Raw genomic sequence first — 6,429 nt, 5'->3', positions numbered from 1 at the left:
AACTGTACTTGGTACCCAGGAAGTTGGTAGTGGTGCTGTCAGTAGGTGCCTTTTCCAATATGTTTGAAGGGCCATAGAAAGAAGAGAGAGAAGCATAGATTTTATACGGCACCTTAATATCTCTCGTTGTCCCGCATCAGGATGGCCTTGTTGACAGCCTCTAGTTCTTTATAGAGGCCTTTTAGGTGGGCTTTAATATATTTATAGTCCCCTCGGAACTCGGCCTTGAGAAGGAATCGCCACCATTTTGTTATTTGGATGCAATCCCTTGCCATCCACAGATCATAAAGGGCCATCTTGATGTCACCTGTTATCTGGCCCCTAATGCCCTCCAAATAGGGGCCTGCGCGTGGATCCTCAAAATCCCTGATCTCAAAGACATCCAGATGAGGGGGGATCCAAAATGAGATCTAGAGAAATGCAGGAAACAAGAAGACATTAAGTTTAATCCCAGTGATAATAATGAGAGTGACAATTAGCCCAAATAGCACAGCAATGTGTATTGATTACCACTAGGGGCGCTTACCTTTCCATAGCGGTACTCATAGTACTGCCTGCTACTGGCACTCATGCCCATCTCTGCTGCCCCTGTAATATAAAAGAGAGATTTGGGAAGGTTAGAGTTAATGTAAAGATGTAATATAAAAATACAGACCCCAAATAAACACAATAAAGAACAGATATAGGGGTACTGTAATAACAGCAGCACATTTACTCCTTTTTTAATAATAAGCCTTTTCAACCAGAAACTGGGGTTCCAATTAAAAACAAAAGCTTATGTATATAGCATGCTTGTACCCCCGCCCTACCCAGGCCCAGTTCCATTACACTAACACAAGCCCTTGCCCCCCCCAGATCCTGCCCATTTCCAAGCAATTTCTTCCCATTTGATTTGGTGCAGAAATCGGACCATTATTCCTGTCAGGGCCCCCACCCTCCTCTGGATCAGCCAGCAGTTATACAGGTTTTATTTAGGCAAAAAGGTTAAACTTCATGGATGTGTATCTTTTTTTCAACCTTATCTACTATATAATACATATTCCAGAGGGTAAAATACAGGTTCCTTACCAGATGACCCACAAGGGGCCGGCAGGTTCTTCTTCTTCTTCTTCTTGTTCTTCTGCTCTTGATGGATGTTTTAGTCTTTAAAAAGACTTTTCTACGTCGTCTTCTTTATCTGCTGCTGTGTCGCTGGGAGTCTCTGAAAATCGCTCAAATCGCTCAAATCGCTCGGATATTTCACTTTATGGGGAGAGAGATAGAAGAGACTGTAAGCTCTTTTGAGTCGGACCCTCTGTGCCATTCATAGCAATACTGGGGTTCCCTTTCTGTATCATTCCCAGTGGTACTGCGCTACTGAATATGTTTCCTGCTCAATGGGGGCTTCTCATAACCCGCCTTGCTCTGATAAGTTCCCCTGCACCCATAACACAATGGATCCTTATTTTAGGCATTAATTCTGATTTGTGCTATTGTCTTTCTTCTCATGGCTTCCCTTACCCACCATCCACTCTAGTGCTGAGACCAATAATTGTTGCTAGGATGATTGGGACTCTAGTAACCAAATTACATTTGGTATTAACTGCTAAAGAGAGGCAGAGTAAATGGCTTAACAGTTCAAAAGCAGCAACAAGTAAACAAGAAACACCAAACACACATTGCCCTAGAACTACAACCACAGAGGATGCTGGGAATCGTAGTCCAGGTTTTAGACCCCATCATTGGTTTGTCCCCCCTGAAGTTGTACCCCCTGTACCCCCATGGCTGCTCTTTGGGGGAAATGGAAAGTTGCCTAAAATGAATCCCCTTTCCTGCTTGTCAAGCAAATGTAATTTGGAAAGACAAACTGACATTTCCAATAGACAGCTTCATGACAAGCATCTGCCCAGGCAAATGGAGGCAATGGGGGGCCAATTTTGGGAGTTTGGGAGCCAAAGGGGTAATTTTGGGAGCTTTGGCCCTACTCCCCAAGCTACTATAAATCATTGGTGCCAAACCACCCCAAATTGCCCCTTGTTTTGTTATTTTTAATATGCCCCCCCTGCCCCAGTGTTGGTATCTGCTGCACTTACCTCTGAAACCAGAAATGAAATAACTGTCACTGTCACGAGACATGACATCACCTTCCCTAACAGCTTTCAGCCAATCAGAGCTGCACAAGAAGTGTTATCACACAGTCATAATGTATGGTATGCCAGTAACTGGCAGCCAATCACATACTCAGGTACATATGTGATAGCGTTTGGCTGCATGGTGAGACTTGTGACCAATCAAACTCGCCCTTACTGATTCACATAAAAACAAACAAAAGCATCCTTAGATACAGGGCCGCCATCAGAATTCACAGGGCCCTGAATGGACTCTACCTGTCAGGGGTGGGCTAAGCCGACCGGACACCCTAGGAAACCCGGGCAGCCAGCTTTCCCCAGCAACCTCACCGCCGTGTGTGTGCCATGGGGGGGTCATTACCCTGCAATGACAAGTGGGGAAGCCATTACAAGGGAGCACGGACTAGGGGTTGGCAGGAGAGGTACATGCCTGGCGTCCCCCATTGTTGCACCCTAGGCAGCTGCCTCTTCTGCCTCCCCCTAGGTCTAGCCCTGTAAACAAATAAGCAGTCCCTTACAACCCCCCCTACATGGGACACCACCAAAAAGGCCCATCCATAAGGTACATTAGTTCCAATGAAATAGTTAAAGAAATCAGAATGTTATCAAGCTCTTGACAGCTCCAGGCCTGATGGCTGCCAGACCATGTTTCCTTAGCTAATTTTTCATGGAAATTTTTTTTTGCCATTTTTTAAGCACAAAAATCACTAATACAGGTATGGGACCCCTTATCCGGAAACCTATTATCCAGAAAGTTCCAAATTACAGAAATGCCATCTCCCATAGACTCCATTTTAAGCAAATAATTCAGTTTTAAAAAGTATTACCTTTTTCTCTGTAATAATAAAACAGTAACTAATACTTGATCCCAACTAAGATATAATTACCCCTTATTGGGGGCAGAACAGCATTATTGGGTTTATTTCATGGTTAAATGATTCCCTTTTCTCTGTAATAATAAAACAGTACCTGTACTTGATCCCAACTAAGATATAATTACCCCTTATTGGGGGCAGAACAGCCCTATTGGGTTTATTTCATGGTTAAATGATTCCCTTTTCTCTGTAATAATAAAACAGTACCTGTACTTGATCCCAACTAAGATATAATTACCCCTTATTGGGGGCAGAACAGCCCTATTGGGTTTATTTAATGGTTAAATGATTCCCTTTTCTCTGTAATAATAAAACAGTACCTGTACTTGATCCCAACTAAGATATAATTACCCCTTATTGGGGGCAGAACAGCCCCATTGGGTTTATTTAATGGTTAAATGATTCCCTTTTCTCTGTAATAATAAAACAGTACCTGTACTTGATCCCAACTAAGATATAATTAACCTTATTGGAGCCAAAACAATCCTATTGGGTTTAATTACTGTTTAAATATTTATTTAGCAGACTAAAGGTAGGAGATCTGAAATACGGAAAGACCCCTTATCTTGAAAACCCCAGGTCCCGAGGATTATGGATAACGGGTCCCATTCCTGTACATCTAAAAGCTGTGGATTTTCTGTAGAAGTTAATGAGGAGTTTCCCTAGACAAATTGCAGCATTTTTTAATTTCATTAAAATGGGAAATATTTGGTCTTTCCGTTTGTGCTTTTTAAATTTGGATTTTCTAATAAATGACTGACATTTATGAAAATGAGTTTCGTTGTGGTTTCCAAAAACTCTAAAATAAAAAAATCCGAATGCGGATAAATGACCCCCAAAGATGAAGAAAATATCCTGGGCAGCTGGTTACATTCGATACCCTAGGGCATTTCTTTTAGGCTACATGGTTTGTAACTCTGGGAGGTTTATATAGCATATAGCATATGTTTGCTTTTTTTCTAACTTGTAAAAATTCTACTGTGTAAGGCCTGAGTGAGGCTACCAAAAGGGAGGGGACTGGAGGTGCTACAACTGTATGGACGTTTGGCCATACTTCCAACAGAATAACTCAAAATAATACACAAAAAGGGGGGTTGTGGGAGCACTCCAAGGCTTAGTATAATGTACCAGTGCAATGGGGGTGCAAGTGATCTGGTCAAATTAGCTACAAGCATAGAAAGGACAGAGGATTGATCCATGTACATTGCCCTGTCCCCCTGGAAAATCCTATTGGTTAAGTACCACAATAGTGTGTTAATGGGTTCCTCATCTAATAAGCCTCCTTGGGCACACAGTATGATCTAATTCAGTGATCCCCAACCAGTGGCTCAGGGGCAACATGTTGCTCTCCCCCCTCAGTGCCCCCAAACCAGGTAGTTATTTTTGACTTGGGGGCAAGTTTTGGTTGAATAAAAACAAGATTTATTACCAAATAAAGCCCCTGTAAGCTGATAGGGTGCATAGAGGCTTCCTAATAGCCAATCACAGCCCTTATTTGGCTCCTCCATGAACTTTTATGGTGCTTGTGTTGCTCTCCAAGTCTTTTTATATTTGACTGGGGCTCATGAGTAAGAAAGGTTGGGGATCTCTGATCCAATTGTTGGCCCCAAGACAATTATCGAATTACGTGGGTGCCCAAATCAATCCCATTGTTTCGTGGCCTTTCCAAAGAAGTCGTGTATGGCCAGCTATACCCTATCTAAGGAAAATGTATACAAAAATGAAAAACTTTTTGTTTTTTTCCACATTTGACCTCACAAGGGAAGAATATCGAGTACAATTTCTAATGTTTATAGATGTTTTTGCTATTTATTGCATGAATTTCCTTAAGCAGGCAAATGCCTACAAAGATTCTTCTTGAAGTTTTAGAAGTTCCCATAGATTTCTATTGAATGGATTTACTAACCCAACTAACGTGCTGCCTTGCAAGTAGTTGAAACTTATTTTCTTTACAATTCTTCAATTAGAGTTTTAGTTGTATTGGAATACCATCCCTTGTCCACATGAGTATACATGGGTATAACTTGCTGTATGACATCATCAGTTTGGCAGCCAATACAAGTCCCAGACTGTATCCTTCTTTTTTTCTAAAAGAGACTGCCATTGTAAGCTGTGGGCTAGTCCACTAGAACTAGTTTGTTAGTGCACTTCTTGGTCACACTGTTTCACTATTAAGGTAAAGACACATGGAGCTACTAGTAGCAGCTACTTGTCGCGGCTACTAAAATAGACAATGCTGATCATTTACTGATAATTGTCTCTACGTGTGTTTTAGCAGAGGCAATTCTCAGTATTGTCTATGGCAGGGGATTTTTCTGGCATTTAGTAGCCGTGACAAGTAGCTGCTACTAAGTAGCTTTGTGTTTTACTGGAATCCTATACTAGATTCATATCATCATCAGCACTTAAGGTGCCCATACACGGGCTGATTCTAGCTGCCAATATCGGTCCCTTAGACCGATTCGGCAGCTTATTGGCCCGTGTAGGGGCACTAACGACGGGCCTGCCCAACCGATATCTGGCCTGAAATCGGGGAGATCTCGGTTGGGCAGGTTTAAAAATTAGTCGGATCAGGGACCGCATCGGCTCGTTGATGCATTCCCTGGACTGACGATGCCTATACCTGTAATTCTAATTTGATCATTAGGCCCCAGGGCCAAACGACCGAAATAGCCCGATATCGCCAACCCGTAGGTGGGGATATCGGGAGAAGACCTCGCCAAGTGAGCGGATTTTAGCGTGTACGGCCACTTTTAGAATGCAGTGAGCATGATGAGCAACATTATAAGCAACAAACCTTATTTTTAGTCTTCCTACTTTAGTCTTTATACTTTGTCTTCCTACTTTTAAAAAACATCATTATTTATGTGGGTATATTACCAGTGAACACATTATTTCTAGCAAGTTTCCTTAAAAATGCAATATTATCTTGGTTTCTTGTGTAGGTTACTATTGGACATTTCTAAGGACACTATCACAGAGATGGATCAAGTTGCATTCAGGTACTGAATGAAATATCAGATAATGTCAGTCCTTTGTGCCAGGGTTATGTTTTATATCAGATTATTCTGTTGCAACATGATGTAGCCTTGCCTTGCATACCGGGACACTCCATATATTAAGCCTGACAGCACTTCTTTCATTTACCTTCCAGTATTAACTGACTGTTTTGTACCCAGAAATCTACATTATGAAATGAAAGATTCTTTTGCTTTTTTAGAGCTATATTTTTCAGAGCTACGGCAGCCCAGACAGTACTTTAGGTAGTTTGGTGGCTACTTGCTCCCATAGAGAATAATGATCAGAAACACAACTCCTTGGGCATTGTGGGATGGTGACGGCCTTCAAACTTTGAAGCCTTGTACTCTGGGCGCTGCTGCCATGATGCTAGTTGAGGAACTCACCATAACCTACAGCGCTCCCAAAGTTACCAGGGGAGGCAAAAA

The 6,429-nt window shown here is 42.0% G+C and overlaps 1 long non-coding RNA gene across 1 annotated transcript; it reads right to left on the bottom strand.

Annotated features, from left to right (window-relative positions):
- Positions 1-284: 284 nt before the first annotated feature.
- On the bottom strand, positions 285-1,230 carry LOC116410305. Its single transcript, XR_004222264.1, has 3 exons — positions 1,069-1,230; positions 527-588; positions 285-410 (listed from the first exon to the last, which is right to left on the bottom strand). It is a non-coding gene; the product is annotated as an uncharacterized LOC116410305 (long non-coding RNA).
- Between the last annotated feature and the right edge of the window lie 5,199 nt (positions 1,231-6,429).

This window comes from Xenopus tropicalis, chromosome 4 (genome assembly GCF_000004195.4).
Source record: "Xenopus tropicalis strain Nigerian chromosome 4, UCB_Xtro_10.0, whole genome shotgun sequence".
NCBI classification, from domain to species: Eukaryota; Metazoa; Chordata; class Amphibia; order Anura; family Pipidae; genus Xenopus; species Xenopus tropicalis.
This window is presented reverse-complemented; position numbering and strand designations above follow the sequence as displayed.